We start from the raw sequence: 17679 nt of genomic DNA, 5'->3' as shown, positions 1-17679 counted from the left end.
ATTCTGGACCACAAGCCCCCTTCACCTACACCTAAGCCTATGCTAACAAGGTCACTCATCATGGGGCTCTAGAGAGTTTCACGACGGACATTGGTCCCCAGAAAACAACCACAGGACTAGAGGCTTGGAATTTTGGCCCCTCTGGGGAGGAGAGAGAAACTAGAGTTTGAGTTCGGTAACTAATGGCCAAAGGTTCTATCAATCATGCCTGCAAAATGAAACCTTGGTAAAACTCTGGAGCAAGGGGGCTCAGACAGGTTCTTGGTTGGTAAACTCAGGACTTCATGAGGAATCTGTGGAAGCCCGGGAGGTTTGCACCCGCAGCCCCAAGACCTTGCTCCACCTACCTCATCATCTGACTATGCTTTACATCCTTTGTCATAAAATGGTACCAGTAAATAGACCACTTTCCTGATGTCCGTGCATCATTCTAGTGAATTCTTGAATCCGAGGGGTTTGTGGGAGATCCCAAATTTGGAGTCACGTTGGACAAATATGTATGTAACCTCAGGCTCCACCTGCAACTTTTATCTAAAGAAAGGGTGACATTATTTGGGACCCTGCCCTTTAACTTGTAGAATCTGATGCAAACTCTCAATAGTTAGTGTCAGGACCAAATTGAATTTCGGGGGCCTCAGATGCTGTCAGAGAGCCGCTGTTGGAATGCAACCATTAGATAGCATCACCTTGTGGTTGAAAACACAGGCCCCGGATGCAGAGGTCTTGGGTTAAATGACTGGTCCTACTACTGATAATGTGGCCTCTCTCACCAAGATTCCAGTCTCTCATCAGCTAATGTTGGCACCTATATTCATGCCTAATAAGTAATTAAAACTTTTAGGAAAAGCCATGAATGAACTGAAGAACACAAAACAAATACAGGCTACTATTATGGCCCAGACTCCAGTGCACAATCAAAAATCTTATATATAACCCAGCGAGAGCTTCGTGGCCAGATTTTTACCCATTTTTTCAAGTCAAGTGAGAGAAATAATGAAAGTAGATCCCCAAAGCTAAAGACATAAATTTAACTCTCGCTGTCTTTGGTGTGCATGTCTGAGATTTTTTTTTCAACTAAGTTTTTTCCATTCAGTTCGAAGCAGAAACTCGGCAATTTCTTCTCATGAATCATCTCTCCGTGGCACTATTCCACACCCAGCTGAAAAATGATGTGAGGCCACGGACTTTGCTGGCCAGCGCTCAAAGAAAACATGCAAAACCAAACTCCATGTGGTCTTTGAGTCCTCCCTCTGATCCGAATTCTCTCAGCCCTTGAATCTGAGTTAGGTTAGTGGGAATCCCAGCTGGTGCTGGGGACACAGCTGCTCTCAAGACCCGGCAGGACTTTGGCGCTCTCAACAAACCAGAGGCATGTGCTCCCAGGATTTTGCTGGGCCCTCTCACGGAGGGTAAAATGAGTCCAGAGAACGTGCAAGAGTTCAAGGCTCTGGGTAACCCATAGTGCTTTTCCAGGTCCATCATGCCTTGGTCCCAAGGCAGCCAAGGACAAGTGAAATTTTAATGAAAAGCAAAACAAGACAGTAAAGATATAGGGTGGTCAGACTGTGCCCAGGATCACAGAGACTAGAGAGGACGTGGAAAAGACACAACAACTTAGTTCAGTCATTTTTGGAGTACTTCCTTTTCCCCAGCACAGGAGATGCATGATATGAGTTCTCTGGATTCAAATGCTCTTTGTATGGGTGCGTGCACGCACACACACTCCACATCTTAGAAGACACAACACTGATTGAGCACGGCAGTCTTTACATGATTACCATCAAACTCCTCCAAAGAAAAACCTGAGATGAGTTTCTTACTCCATGCAAGGACTTCGCCTCCTGGATCCTAAGACTAAGGATGGTGGACATCACTAGCCAAAGATTGGCCACAGAGGGAGGACGGGGAAATCACGTCCCTCCTATAAACCTCTGTAAACCTTAAAAAGAAAGCTTCCAGATCATTTGTCTCCATCACAAGACTTATGAAAATGAGACGGAAAAAAGAAGTTAAATTATTTTGGCCCATAAGTTTCAGATGGAGTTGTATATTTCCCTAAAGGGTCAAAAATAGAACATTTATTAAACGGCAAGTTATTCAAAACCAGCACAGGCCCCAGTTGTCTTTCAAAAGCTCTGATTTACTGCCTATTTCTCCCTGGAGAAAGGCCTTTTTTAAATGTTCATTTCCATTTTAAGAGACTCAGGGCTTTGATCTGTGGGGAGAGCTCTCTTTCTTTCCCTGACTGGGGCTCTTCGAGTTCTGGAGGCAGAATCCGAGGCTGGCTCTCAGAACCCACGTCTCTCCTGGCTTCGGGGGCATCCAGCCACACAGCCTTCTCCCTAGTTAATTTGGAGGTCAGAACCCGTGGGTCCCAACACCCGGCGACACCCTCACCCCTCCATTCTTCACTCCTCCGTAACGAGCCCGCTGGGGCAGGTACAGGGAAGGTGGATGAGCCCACAGAAGCCGCCAAGTCTTCCTTCAAAGTTAATTCAAGTTTTCATAATAAATCTAATCTTGTTACTCCCATAAAGTAAAAATCACAGTCTCATTTTTTCTTCTGAAAGACCCCTGTCTTTTCTTTCACGTTTCGTGGGCCATGTCCCTCTGTGGGACCGTGTGGTCTTCTACTGCAGGCAAGTTGGAAGACAAAGGTGGACGCAGGTCACTTTTAATAGCACACCCCTTGGTCTGTCTTGTTTTCAAATCACACCGCCCTTCTTCCTGTGTCTTATTACAAATTAGCAAAGATGTCCCCTGGAAGGGCGAAGATAGGTCCTCGGTAGGCTGTCACCCTGACAAGGAGTGTGAGGCTAGGTTTAGCTGCCACGTACCTTCCAACCACAGACACACTTGGCCCCCCCTTCCATGCTGAGTGCACACACACACACACACACACACACACACACACACACTTTGAAATCCCTGGAGTAACTCCAGAGGTCCCTCCCAGTCCCATTTCCTTGTTCTGTCTCATCCTTCCCCATCTCCGCCTGCTTTGTCTCCTCTTTTCTCTCCCCCATTCTCTCTCTCCTGCATTATCACAACGTGGGTTTTGCGGATCTCCAATCCAGCCAGCCGGAAGCTCATTTGTCTCCACTACCTGCAGTAGTTCAAGGTCAGGCTGCACGCCCAGGTAGGTGCCTTCCTGTTGTCACAGAGCATCTGACCCCTGGGCTCTTCTGTTCCATCTGCTAAGGGACTATTGACCTGGGATTATGTCACAGGTAAATGACACCTTAAAAAAAAGACCACTCTTCCATTTTCTTATAGCACACTTTTTGTTTGTTTGTTTGACAGATTACATGTTCCATCATCTGTGACAAGCCACCGTACGAGGAGGACATAGCAGAATCCAGAGTAAATCTGGATCTCCATGGGCAAAAAAGGAAACCGTCGCACTCTGCTCTCTAAGGCCGTTGCCCGCTGAACAGGAGGTAACAAGGAGTCGTCACCCACCGACATTCTGTGGCAGAGAGGGAAAGAGATTGTGTTCCTCAGGAGAAATGGGCTAATTTTATTTTGTTTTATTTTATTTTTGTAGCTGCAGGCCATCGGTGGAAAAGTGGGTATTACAATCCTGGTACATCTCTAATTAATAAGATCAATTGCCACTGTATTTTCTTTTACAAACTCATTTAGATATGTCAGGGCTGCAATTATTTTGAGAATGATCTGGTTTTACGCTTATTCATCTTTCCTCTTCCTCAAGGAGAAAATAAAACTGTCATCTTAAATGCCCTTTGAAGTCTGTTTTAGATCCTTGATTGAAAATTAAAAACAAAGCTCTCTAGCCTTGTGCCATTTACAGGGTCAAAGTTCCCATCCTCAAATTGGGGTGTGTGTGTGTGTGTGTGTGTGTGTGTACATGTGCACGTGTGTGTTGCTTTATTTTTAAAGGGTGGCGTTGGCTTTTGAATGACAGGTTGCACCCCTGCGTTCTCAACTCCTTAGACCTGCAAGAACTCCAGAATCTCAGATCATTTTAAAATTGAAAAGCACTGGACCGTCCTCTGGCCCGGCTGTTATTTTCTGTTTCGGAGCAGAATCTCTCTGCAAGTGGATATTATAACTCTTGTCAGAACCTGGAGGATGATTGAGTGGCTTCACTTAGCAATTTCACACCAACTCTTAATTGCCACCAATCGACTGTGCAGAAACCCATCCCTGCTCTTAAGGACCCGGATGTCATCTCAACAGGATGGACCAAGTTCCTTCTCCGTGTCTGTAACAGCCAGCTCCCACAGTGTCACCAGAGACACCTCCCTGACCTGCCTGATGATTGGGTCCCTGGCTGAGGAGCTTCCTTTGGACAAAGTCGATATTGGCCATCCCCGCAGCACCGAGGGATAATTCTAGACTCTCCATCGGGGGACAGTGAGCCCACTGGGTTTCCAAAGGAGATTTAAACCTTCTCGTGGAGAAGACAGAGGCTGGCATGAGGCTAACAAATCAAGAAAACTGCACGAGGCAGAGCAGCCGAGTCCCCCAGGCCATCGCCGGCCCGCGGCCCCCGCCCCTGCCTCCTGTCTGAGCTGTCTTTTGCCGAAGCCAAGTGCCAATGACTCGGCTTGGCACAGAATCACGAGCCACCACACAGCTCTGTAGGTTCAAACAGCAATTCTTTATTCCGGATCTCACACCAGCCTCCACACACGTTCAGGGGCAGTCTCGTTCTGCCGCACACTTCACCTACTCCACGAGGCTTTTTCCAAAATCCCATTTGAATCTCACGAGAACTCAACGGGAACAAGCAACAGGAACACCCTAATCCCAGCAGCAATAATCTTCAACCTCAACTTCCCTAAAACCCATATTCTTAAACCGGGAAACGCCTTAAACCGGGAACACCCTAAGCCCAAGGACCGGGATACTTCCTCAAACCTGCAGGATACTTCCTCAAACCTGGATCCACCCTCGATCACCTTGAGCAGGGTCATCTTTCTCAAACACACAAGCAAGGTCGCAGCAAATTTCCAAGGCAAGTCCATTTAACATGGGGTACACTGGCAAGGATTACGATGCGTCAATACCTACTTGGTAATGGCCCTCAGCATCTCCCCCCTTCTGATTAATTAAACAACAAGCAATGTGGCTTAGGACCGTGCCTGGTAGGTTGTCCAATTCAACATGTGGTTCTTACCCGTCATGGGAGAGCTGACCTTTGGGCGTCAACTTCCTGTCTTAGGTTGAATCCACTGCAACCAGATCAACCCGTCACTGACTACCGGTCCAGCATTCAGCCATGCTTGTGGATAGGCCTAAGCACCAGTGGGGGGGTGAGGTTCTTGCCTCACCTCTGTTGGCCCCCAAATTTTAGACCATCACTAGTAGAAGGGAGGAAGACACAGAAATGCCAAGACACCAAGCCAATTGACGGCTCCTTTGGAAAAATTGCGTCACTGGTGACACCATCAGCAAAGATGCCAGTGTTACCACAATTAACATGGGGTGCGCTGGCAAGGAAATTGCATCACTGGTGACACCATCAGCAAAAATATGCCAGCAGTACCACAATTCGCTGCACCAGACGATAGTTCACAATGCATGCAACTGATATATAGTCCAGGCAAGTTCTGCAGGCAGTTCAAAGTGGAAGAGTCTATCAATATGTCCATTTCCTCCCAAAGTAAATCAAGTCCTTGATTGAGCATTACTTGTTGAGTTATATTCATTGATGCATCAGTTTATACAGTTTACTGTGATCATAGAAGCTGTAGTTTGGTTTTCTTAGTCTTCACAGGCACTGGGATGGAGATGGGAATTCTGGCAATGATGTTAAAGAGACATTATCCTGAACAGAATTATTAAATATAATGAAAAGGAAAAGTGAAAGTAAACAAACAGATCTGTTAATCACTTTTAAAAACAATAGCAAGCAAACAGATCTGTTAACCACCTTTGAAAACAATCATTAACAGCTGTTTACCTAATTTAGATTAAACCACTTAAATCACGTGAATAAAAAAAAAAATTCGGATCCATTTTTTCATGAGCGCTCCTCAAATAAAAATATGGACATACACACATACTGACATGCAACACAAAACAGTACACACATAACATACAACACATAAGACAATAATAAGTAAAGGCCTTGTAGCTATACCTAAGTGAAATCTCCATTGCAATGTTTAAAAACTCCACAGTCAAAAAATAAAACACAGTCAAAAAACAAAACTGATCAGAAAAACATTAACCTAGGTTTGTATGAGCTCAAAAAATAAAATAGAACTTTATGATGTGGGAAAAATGCAATAATAAAATAGATATTGAAAAAAGCACCGTGGTTAATCACTGTCGCAGATGTAAGAATAGCCAAACTGGAGCTCTGGATATCAGCTGTTATGGATTTCAGTCAAATCATCTTCTTTTTCTGTAGAAATTGCTTTAGTTAGTGTCTCTGGAATCCAAATCGGCTGCTGTTCTCCCTGTAGAAACACAAAAATAAAACCCCGACTCCAGACAAACACTGGGTCAGGAGCTTTCCATTGTCCTGTTAGAATATCTTTCCAAAGTACCTTAAGCTTATGTACATTTTTCGGATACATATGTCTTTCCACAGCATTAAGTCCTGATGAATCCAAATTTAAAAAGTTTAGAGTAAAAAAGGGTTATTTTAAGTTTATCTTTGGGGGATATATACCCCTTTAAGATCCTTTTAAATTTAAGTCTTTCAAAAGCATTCTGCCTTAGTTTTAGAATTACTTTAATCCTTTTAATTTTTAGATGTAGTTTTAAACCATAGTTGTCTAGCCTTTTGCATTTTCTATCTGAAATACCTTTACTTGACATTTTCAATCTTATTTCTATATTCTAGTTTTCTTCTAAGGTTTTTATATTTACCCTTAGTTGCTTTTTTCCTCTCCTAGTTTTCTTGTTTCCTATTTTGTGGGTTTAAAATTCTTGTCTTTCTACATCTTTATTATCTTCCTATATCTTTATCTTTCTATATCTTCTCTCTTTTTTTTTTTTACCTTTCTGTACTTCTGTTTTTGAAGTTTTCCACTTCAAATTTTTAATCTTCTTTATCTAAATCTTTTATCTTATTATCTTCCAGTTTTCATGGTTTTTTTTTTTCATCATGAAGGCATCTTAACCACCTTCAATTTAACCTTTTAAAATCTTTTGTAACATACTTAGACATTTTACAACTTTTTACTTTACCACAAAGATTATCTCATCTCCCTCTTTTTAGTTTAATAAGTACATTTTAATAGTTTGATGAGTAAAGCAATCTTTTTTTTTTTTTCCGCCATGAAGGTATCTCGACCACTTTCAAATTAATCTTTTAAAGCCTTTCAATTATCATCTATACTGTACTTTTAAATGTACTTTTTTCACTACCTACAGCTTTACTCTTTAAAATGAGGCTTAGATTCTGTTTAAATCGCTTAATATTAGTTTACATGGCTGCCCTTCAACCAAAGGCTCTTTTTTACTCCATTGAGAAGCTTTGTCTCAATCTGCCATGTACAAATATCTTTTTCTTCTTTCTTCCTTTCTTAAGCTTTTAAAGTAAGTCTAGTTTCCTCAAAATCTTTTTAAATGGCATTTGACAACTTTTTACTTTACCACACAAAAATTATCTCATCTAGAAACATTTCTTTTTCCTTTAACCTTTTATATTAAAATATATTTCCACATCTTAAATATTTTTATATCTCTTTTCTAGCTATTAACCCTTTTTATAAATTCACATTCTGAAACAACCCTTATAAAATTACTCCACTTTAATAAGATGAAATACTTTCATGTTTTTTAAGGTACTATTATGCTGTAATTGAAACCCAACTGAAACTTCTTATACTATTTGTATATAAATTACACATGATAGAATCTTAACACTCAGTAACCTTGTTTCAGCAAAGACACAGACCAAAGCAATATTAAACCTTTTTCCATTTACCAATTTATGCAAACACACATAATGTTTAAATATATTACCTTATGGAACTTAATAAGTAAAGAGTACTTGATTTCATATTTAGTGGTTGATATTTTAACACTTTAGCTTGGTAATTAATCAGATGTCTGTAAAAACCAAGATCTTAGACAAGCGTAATAAACAGAACTAGCCATCTCTTTCTTGTTGAAGAAAAATCCTTCTACAGGATACCATGATGGTCCCATTGATATACTTAATAACTCGTCTTTAAAAAGCCATGGGCCACATTTTTGTATTATATCAACATATGCCCTAGCTGTTCTTGGTCTTACTGGGGTGCCTCCTTTCTCTAACAATTTGTCTTCCTCAGAGGCGAACAAATTCAAACCTTGAGTCAACCATTTTCCCCAGTTTGCCTGAGAAAGTTCTAGGAACAGGCAACTTGAAATAAAAACAAAATAAATCAAAACAAGAACACATTGTTTTTGGAAATGGTCACCCATTCTCTCGCCTTCCCTCAGGGGCGAGCAATTTACTCACCTCCAAATTTCAGATGTTCCCCGTACGGGCCACCAAATGCCGAAGCCAAGTGCCAATGACTCGGCTTGGCACAGAATCACGAGCCACCACACAGCTCTGTAGGTTCAAACAGCAATTCTTTATTCCGGATCTCACACCAGCCTCCACACACGTTCAGGGGCAGTCTCGTTCTGCCGCACACTTCACCTACTCCACGAGGCTTTTTCCAAAATCCCATTTGAATCTCACGAGAACTCAACGGGAACAAGCAACAGGAACACCCTAATCCCAGCAGCAATAATCTTCAACCTCAACTTCCCTAAAACCCATATTCTTAAACCGGGAAACGCCTTAAACCGGGAACACCCTAAGCCCAAGGACCGGGATACTTCCTCAAACCTGCAGGATACTTCCTCAAACCTGGATCCACCCTCGATCACCTTGAGCAGGGTCATCTTTCTCAAACACACAAGCAAGGTCGCAGCAAATTTCCAAGGCAAGTCCATTTAACATGGGGTACACTGGCAAGGATTACGATGCGTCAATACCTACTTGGTAATGGCCCTCAGCAGTCTTTAAGGTTTTAACATTATCCCTCTGTTGACAAATGAATGCTTTTCTGGAAAATGAGGTATTTCCAGAAGCTGGCAGACCTTAGTGGAGCTCAGAAAAGCGTGGACTTACTCTCCGGCTCCCTCGATTCATTATTTGAAAGGGGGAGGCTGGAGGTTTTGCGTGAGCGCCACGTTCAAGGTGATGATAAATGCAGTCTGGCGGGGTGGTAATAAGGGAATTTCTAGCCAGGTCCTGTCTAGACCAGGGTTTGTTATGGAGGAAAAGCCACAAAGGGGGGCTACCGAGCCCTGTTCCGTGGAGACACTGTCCTCGGGGAGCGAGCGCCAGGCACCATTTCCAGTCTGAGCCTTCGTCTGGCCCCTGGTCGGGGCTGCTGTAAATAACTCGGCCTGTCTTTCAGCAGGCTCTGGGAAGCTCATACACTGAACACGGTTTCTGTTGTCCGTAGTTGTGCATTAAGCTCGGTACTGTCAAGTCTAATTATTCTCATTAAGGCCTGAAAGTTTTAGGGATTAATTAAGCAGAGAGCAAAAGCTTATGCAGAGCAGTAATATTTTCCCCTCAAGGATTAGCTCGTCATTCTGGGGGGGGGGGGGTTTCCTTGAGCGTTGCCCATTACTTTATAAGATAGAGAAGTGTGGAACTCACATAATGTGGATTAGAAATCACCTGCATTTCACATGTGCTATTCAGCCATGAAAATAAGCCCTGGCCCTTGTGCCCATAACCCAGAAGGCTCACTAATGAGAACCAGGCAGTGGGGCTAATGAGAAATTCAATACATGCTGTCTCTCTCTCTCCCATTTCCTTTCAATTTTCTTTCCAAAGGATCTGCTGTGGTAGAAAAGTCTGTAGATGCTGGTGTTCTTTTTACTTGCTGGTGAGCTTAAAATTTATCCAATTCCAGACCTTCTTACTGTGGATGTGAAAACACAGATCTGTTTGTCAGCTTTGTGTTACTGTAACAAAATACCTGAGATAATCAATTAGTAAGGGGAAAGGTCTTTCATGGCTCAGAGTTTTGGAGGCTTTGGTCTATTGTTGCTTGGCCCTGTGGCTTTAGGTCTGTGGTGGCTACAGTACATCATGGCAGGAGTATGTGACAAAGAGAACTGTGCATCTCATGGCATCCAGGAAGCAAAGACAGAGAAGAAGGGGCTGGGGTCCCAATATTTCATTCAAGGGCATGCCCTCAATGACCTAACGTCTTTGTACCAGGCCCCACCTCTGAGGATTTCACTGCCTCTCAGTGGCGTGATACTGGGGACCAAGCTTTTACATCCGGGCTTTTAGGGGACATTTATCCAAACTACAGCCTGGGACTCAGAAACTTGCTCCAAGGGACAGGGTTAAGGGCAGTGCTTCTTTAAGAGAAGGTGTCAGGAAACTCCCAGAAGCATTGACAGTCATCAGTTGCAATAGAAGGGGGAGGGTCCTCAGCACTCAGGTGACCTCAAACTACAGAAATGGGAAGGTCCCAAGAGGAGGAGAGGGGGATGGTAAGGACCCAATCTGCATGGGAGCCCCAGGTCTGCAGGAGGATGTCAAGGCTTCCTGAAGCCACGGGGAGGGGATGGAGAGCAGGTCTCCCCACATCCCCAGATACAGAGAGAGAAATGGCCTTATCTTCTCCCTTTGGCTCCAGTTTTCAACAAGGCAGATTTTTTAGGAGAGGCGGGTTGGGGTTCTTCTGCCTGCTATCTCCCCTCTTCACATAAAGGATCGATGCTGTCTGTAGGCTGAAGGGGAGCGTCCTCCTCCTGCGTTTTCAAGTCCTTTCCTCTTCATCTGGGACTGATGCCAGTCTACAGGTGGACGCAGGACAGCCAGAAGCCCAGAGCTGGTCTGTGCTACATGGAGGCCACCTCCCTCACTCTCCCCCAGGCCCTGCAGGCCCCTGTGCCCCCTGACATCCCCCACGAGGACCACCTGTGACCTGTACGTGGCAGGAGGAAGCTCGCTCCCAGACACTCAGGATAGAACGAGCTTGACGTTACACTGGGTCAGGGACCTCATCGTACCCTCCTTCTTCATCTCCAAGGAACATTCTTGGGCTCCTCCAGGAAGACCTGGGAAAGTGCAGGTGACAGGGGCTGCTTTCCCCACCAGGGTCACTCCCAAAGGGACCGGTCAGCGACACCAGGCATGACAGCCACAATGGAGCAGCAGCCCTCCGAGACAGCCAGGAAAATGGCAAATGGGCAGCGGCCACCGTGGTTACAGCGGGCTGGGCACCGTCCCCTGGACGTGACACCTCCTCTAGGCCCCTCTGCGCTGGGTCATAAAGAGCCTCGGTCCTTCCCAACCCTCCAGAGCACTCCGTCTGTCCTTCTTCCTGTTTCCTAAGCACCATGCTTGTTTCTGGTCATCTATGATCCAGGAGCCCAAGAGGCCCCATCCTCGTTGACCTGGCACTGTCAACCGAATGTTTGTGACAGCCCCCGCCCATTCACATGTGACCTCCCTAATGCCCACTGTGAGGGTGTCTGGACTAGGAGATGACAAGGGTTAGATGAGACCACATGGGCGAGACCCTCCTAATGGGGCCCAAGCCTCATAAAAAGGGGCGGAAACAAGGGATCTCTCCACCTGCTCACCCCACGGAAGACCAACGGGAAAGGGCCCTGCCTGAGCTCAGCCAGAAGCACCCTTCTGGCGGGCACCCTTCTCGGCCTCGGGATCTCGAGAGGTACATGCCCGTTGCCTGGGCCGACCAATCAGAGGCTCGGGTGCACAAAATTCTGAGCACACAGGTGGGAAGCTTTAAGCAGTCACAAAGCGTCATTTTTGCCAAATCCTGCCATCGTGATGTCACTGGCGAAGTACTCCTGAGCTCATCCTGCAATATGTCAACCAAGGTGCTCAATAAACAGAGCTCATTAAAGAAGAGAGAAGGACAGGAGGACATGTCTGAGCTCCCAGACTGAGGAACAGCTGTGACGAGCTGGCCGCAAAGGCTCTGAGGCCCAGAGCTGAGACCCGCTGGGTGCCCAGCAGAGGAGCTGGCCGGGCTGGCTGGGGCGCTCCGGTTTCCAACCAACAGGCCCCACCAGTGATAAAGGTGTTTTCAGCTTCTCCTGTGGGAAAGGTCATCTCCCAGCAGGTGAGACAGTAACTTCTTTGCACAACCAAAGATCTAAGTTGCTTAACACAGTATTAAACAGATATGTGTCGTTCTACATGTGAGCCCCTAATTAATCATATTTCCAGTGTATACACTGAATAACCAGAGATAGGAAATCAATGGCATTAATCCGTGGTTCTCATGACCTGAGGCTTCATATCTCAAGGTTCGGGTTTGAAATCAGAACTGCTGGGGGATGGGGAGACGGGAGGAAGATCTGCTTTTTAATTTTGAAGGATGTTAAGGGAAAGACATGAGAGAGACGTTTTTTCTGTTCATGGGCTAGTTCTCCACCCTTTTTGACTTTGCAAGCATAAAAGGCAATGTAAATATTCTGTAAGTAATACAACTAGTTGTCAGGCCTGTGGTTATTAGTAAATCTAGTCACAGAGCTCCTTGGCTTGCACTGGACCCAAGCTCTCAAGACCAAAGGCAAGGTCATGCACACCCAGCCAGGATTGGGGAAAGGCTCCAAAAATAAACGAAAACAAAGGAACGTCAGTGAGGAGTGAGTACAGATGCTAATGGAGGGTTGTGTCCCGACAAAACCCCTTGCAAATTGAAAATATCCTAATTCAAAAATGCATTTCCACCCTCACCTACGCGACATCGCAGCTCACAGCACAGCTCCCTCTAGACAGTCCCCATTTCCCCTTGCGATCCTGGGCTGCCTGGGAGCCGTGGTCTGAGATCACTGCCCAGCATCTCCAGGGAGGATCGGACAGCAGGTCACTAGTCCTGGAAAAGATCCAGATGCAAAATTCCAACTCTAGTCTCTCCTGAGTGCACATTGCTTTTACAACCTTTTAAAGTCGAAAAATTGGGAAGAGGAACTGATATAAACCAGGGACCATCTGTAATGTCATTTTCCCTGTTGCTTGTGAAGACAATACCTCCTTAGATGCCAGAAGCTTCAATGTGTTTTTTCCCTACTTCTTTAATTCTTTCTATTCAATGAGCCCCGTGGCGATACATGTGAAATGTGCTCAGGAACACATAGTCGATGACACCCCAGGATTACCCTATTTGTCAAAAAGGATGTCTTGTGACCCCTGAACCTTCTAAGACGCTTTTGCCAGTGGACACATTTTCTTTCCTCTTTTAAGCTGCGTCTTTGCTCAGTCATTCTTGACCACAAGCCCTACAGGCTACAGTTGCTAGGAGCCGGGATGTGACACAGGGCTCTGCTGCCCGGAGACCAGAGGAACCAGGAGCAGTGGCCAGCAGGAACTTGGACAGTGAAGGCAAGTGAACCCCACCTTCCCGCTCCTTCCCCTCTGCAGACTCAGACTCAGCCAGGGCAGGGAGCGAGCTGGGCCATCAGAGAGGCTGAGCAGGGGGCCTCCTTGGCTGCCCTCATTACCGCCGTGGGGAGGGGACACATCTGATCTTCCCAAACTTTCCACGTGACCCTGGTTACCTGATGTTATAGGAGGGCTCCAATTTCTTAAGCACCAACGACTTATTCAAGTTTTTGAAAAACACAAAACTAAATGAAACGTGCCCGTGGGCTTGCATGCTGAGCTCTTGGTGAAGGGAACCCGGCGGTGTTCCTGCCTCTGCCCCACCACCCTGAGGTCCTCCATGGTTACTCCACAAGCATTTCTGGGCATCATGGTGTGCCAGGCTCTGTTCTGGCTGGGCATCAGCAGGTGAAACTCAGACACGACGCCTGTCCTCCACAAGCCAGAGTCACTGAGGACTGATGGACAGCAAAAGAAATGGGTAAGAAGAATGGTGTGCTGGACGGTACACCAGGCTACAGGAAAAGTTAACGGGACGAGGGTAATGGGGAGTATGAGGAGGGGTCCACTCTTGAGGAGTTTTGAGGAGGGAAATCAGAGAAAGCTTCAGGAAGAAGGTAACATGTCCCCAAGGGCCTGAAGGAGTGAGTTATGTAGATAACTGAGGGAGAATGGTCTAGACAGAGAAGGAACAGCAAATACAAAGGCCCTGAGGCAGGTCTAAAAGGGACTGGTCCAGCAGGAGAACCATGAATGGGCAAGATTGGGGAAGAGGAGGAGAAAAGGCAAGAGAGATGGGCTGAGGCAGCCCCCGTGAGACGTGAAGAACAGGGGGGCGTTGAGCAGAGCAGGGACTTGACCTCTTAGAGGCAGAGGGGACAAAACGGGGCAGAGAGGTCTGACAGTGGTCCAGGGGGGACACAAAGGTATCTCCAACTAGGAGGGACAGCGTGAGGCCTGGAGACAGTCGGATCTGTTGGCAGGCGATGCCCCCCACCCTTTTGGATTCTTTTTCTCCAGTCTCCGAGCAAAAGCAAAACTTGGCATCATTAAAAAAAAAAAAAAAAACCCACCATCCACTTACCATCTTCCTCTTCCCTGACCCACTCTCCCAGAGGTCTGTCCACTCCAGCAGGGTGAGTTACCTGAGGTCAGGAGACACATCAAGGGGGACAGATCTGAAGGAAGTACCAGCTCCCACACCCACACCCCAAGCAGACCCAAACCAACCACAGCCCCCAGGCTTAGGTTTTATCTATTTATGGGGTTTTGTTGCTATTCCAAAAATTACCATTTTAGAGATGGCAACCAATCTTTATAAAAATGAAGAAGAGAAGGAGGGGGAGAAAGAAAGGAGGAGGAGGAGGAGGAGGAAGCAGGAGAGGAGGGGAAGGAGGGGGACCCGCAGTGGAGCCCAGGATGTAAAAGTCCCCAGACACTCTTCACCAGCGGCACCTGGAAGGTTTGGGCTCTGTTTGCCAAGACTCCCTTACGGAGGCTCCCTTGGCGACCCACCTACATCCCTGCACGTCCCCTCCACGGCCACACGTGCAGATCCTGGGGGTCCCCTCCTTTCTGGCTTTGGGCACCTCCAAGCCAAGATGCAAGGAAAACAGAGGGTCACTGCTGCTGAAGGCGTCCTTCAGTCAGCAGTGAGCAGGAGTAGACCACGCCCGGCTTCCTTGGCGCTCAGCTGGAGAAAATCTGAAGCATGTTCTAAAGAATGTCCAGCAACTCCCCAGTCGGACGGAGCTCCCGCTGGCCCCTGTGGAAGAGAGCTCAGCAAAGCCCCTCGGCCGGCTTCCTTCTCCTCCTGTCTGCCTCCTCCTCCCCAGCATTGCTTGCTGGACTCCCCTCCCCAGTAAACGACTGGCCCCTGAAGTCCGGCCTCAAAGTCACAGTCAGGAACCAGGCAAGTCCTGCCCCCAGCTGGTAAAGTGTGGAGCTGGGAGCAAAGCCCCGGAGGTGGCCACAGGGACTCTCATGGAGTGTGGGGTCTTGAAGCCTGTCATAATTTGGACACATAAAGGCCATCAGGGGAAAGGCTTTCCAGCATGGACCAAGTGTCCCCATTCGAGTCTGTCCTGACAGGTTCTGCCCTGGTGGCCATAGAGCATCTCTGGCCCAATCCTTCCACGGGTGGTCTCAGAGTGGGAGGTGGAACCGGGCCATGTTCATCAGGAGAGCCACCCAGAGCGGGGGCCAAGACACCCAGGGACTTATGGGGTCATCTTTGGGCCCCAGTCTTCACTCTTCCTCTTTGAAAAGTGCCTGAGTTTCAGGGCTGGAGCCTTCGACCCTCCGTCCCCCACACCACGGGGGCTGACCGCATCCAAGAGCTTCTCACTCCAGCTCTCTGGTGGTCAGCCTTTCTCAGGAGGACCCTAACCCTGGAAACCTCTCCTGATCTCCTTGATTCCTTCAGAAACTGGCCCACCACCAAATAATGCAGCCAGGGGGACCAGGCTGTATCCCCAGTGCCTAGAACCCTTCCACACATGCTAAATAGGTGCTTAATAAAACCTTCCGTGTAAACGAACCCATGAAGTGGCTCAGACACAGAGCTCAGAGACAGCTCAGCCGGCCCCTGGCATGCATCCCAGGGTGGGCTCCACCCCTGCACCCCTGGTCTGGCCAGTTACATGCTTTACTCCACAATCTCCCCTTGGTAAAGTGTGACCCCATGCAGATTGTGACATGAAAAGGGTGTGATTGGATTTTCTGAAAAAAAAAATCAAACAGGGCAGAATCAGGGAGACTGAACTTAACACAGGCTCCCTCCTTTGACCAGAATTTCAGTCAGGCTCTGAGGGCTCTGCCTGACCCAGTCCAGCCTCGGACTCGCCCCACCCACCCCCACCTCATCCAGCTTGAGCAAGAATCCTGCTAAGGAAGTTTAGGGGGGGACCCCCATCCTGGCTCCTTGGTTTTAAATCCCCACTTGTCCTCATGGGGACTGAAGTTGAGCCCCCAATCTCCCCAGTGCAAGATCATGCTGTGCCCACCGCCGCAGCTCCCTTGAGTACTTTCCCACTCACCATCTGCAAAGTGAACCAAGGAAAATCCAGGAGAGAGGAGAAGTGACGAGGAGTTCAGTCATCAGGGTGAGAGTAGCCATGAGGAAGACACCGAGCGTGACACGAATGAAAGTATCAGAGACAGGATGGATTAGAGAGGCAAGTAGTTACAGACGGTTCCAGATTTCCCTGGTTCCAAACTCGGGATGGCACCTTTGATTGTTTGGGGTGTCCCCCAAAAGTCCGTGTGTGGAACAATGCAGGAAGGTTCAGAGGTGAACCCCTTCCATTACGAGAGCTCCAACCTAACCAGTGGATTAATTCATTAAATGGATCAATAACTAGAACGGATTACTGGGTGGTAACTGTAGGCGGGTGGGGTGTGGCTGGAGGAAGAGGGTCACCGGAGGTGTGTCCTTGGGGATATTGTCCCTGACTCTGTACTCAACCTGGTTCTGCTGCCTCGTTGCCCTGCCCCCCGAGTGGCTTTCCTCTGCCACACCCTGCCGCCATGATGGTCCACCTCCCTTGGGCTCAGAGCCATGAGTCGGCTGACCAGGAACTGAACCTCTGACACTACAAGCCAGAATAAATTTCTGCTCCTCTGGGTGGTTCTTGTTGGGTATGTCGATCACAGAGACACAGAAATCAAGAACAGATCAAAGGCGAATAAAAATGTGCTTTGCCCTTGAGTCTCAATAATGGCAAAATTTGACCCCTAAATAATATCAAATCAGAAATTTCTCATTCATCTATCTGAACCTTGGACTGAGACCTATAGATCCATCTTTGGTAGACCAGGCCTTCAAATGTGCACCCTGTTGATACATAATTCATCAAATAGCCACCTTGTTTTGAACCTTCTCTCTAGAAGCATACAGGACCTTTTTAAACACACACGTTTGTACCAAAGAGCGAGGGAACAGAGAGACAAAGCCGGAGGTCACAGTGGGACAGGGTTTGTTGTCTTCTTGTCTTGGGGTCTGTAGGGACCAGAAAAGCCTTCCCTGGACTGAAGCGTGGTGGGCATACTATTCTAGCCTGTTTTACACTGAGGCACGCGGTGTCTGGCAGGCCACGAGCAAAAGCCACACAGGAGCTCTGACCCCTCCTGATCCTTCCTCCCAGCTTGGAGTCTAGCAACTTCCTTCCCCGTTACATTTCTGTGTGTCACTTTTTGATCTTATGGATGTGGTTTCATTTAAAAGCAAATTGGTGTTTAGACATGGCTGTACCCAGCAGGTGGAGATCCAGAGCTGGAGCTGTTCGAATGATCTAAACCCAAGTCCCTATCCTGCTCCTGCGGAT

General features: G+C 47.0%; 1 long non-coding RNA gene across 1 annotated transcript; it reads left to right on the top strand.

Annotated features, from left to right (window-relative positions):
* Window positions 1–3016: 3016 nt before the first annotated feature.
* Window positions 3017–3648, top strand: LOC113179832 (uncharacterized). The gene is made up of 3 exons (XR_003300387.1): window positions 3017–3139; window positions 3304–3440; window positions 3548–3648. It is a non-coding gene; the product is annotated as an uncharacterized LOC113179832 (long non-coding RNA).
* Window positions 3649–17679: the final 14031 nt, after the last annotated feature.

The sequence above is a fragment of the Urocitellus parryii genome, chromosome 8, assembly GCF_045843805.1.
Source record: "Urocitellus parryii isolate mUroPar1 chromosome 8, mUroPar1.hap1, whole genome shotgun sequence".
NCBI lineage: Eukaryota > Metazoa > Chordata > Mammalia > Rodentia > Sciuridae > Urocitellus > Urocitellus parryii.
The sequence above is the reverse complement of the archived record's forward strand: the minus strand, read 5'-3'. Positions and strand labels throughout refer to the sequence as shown.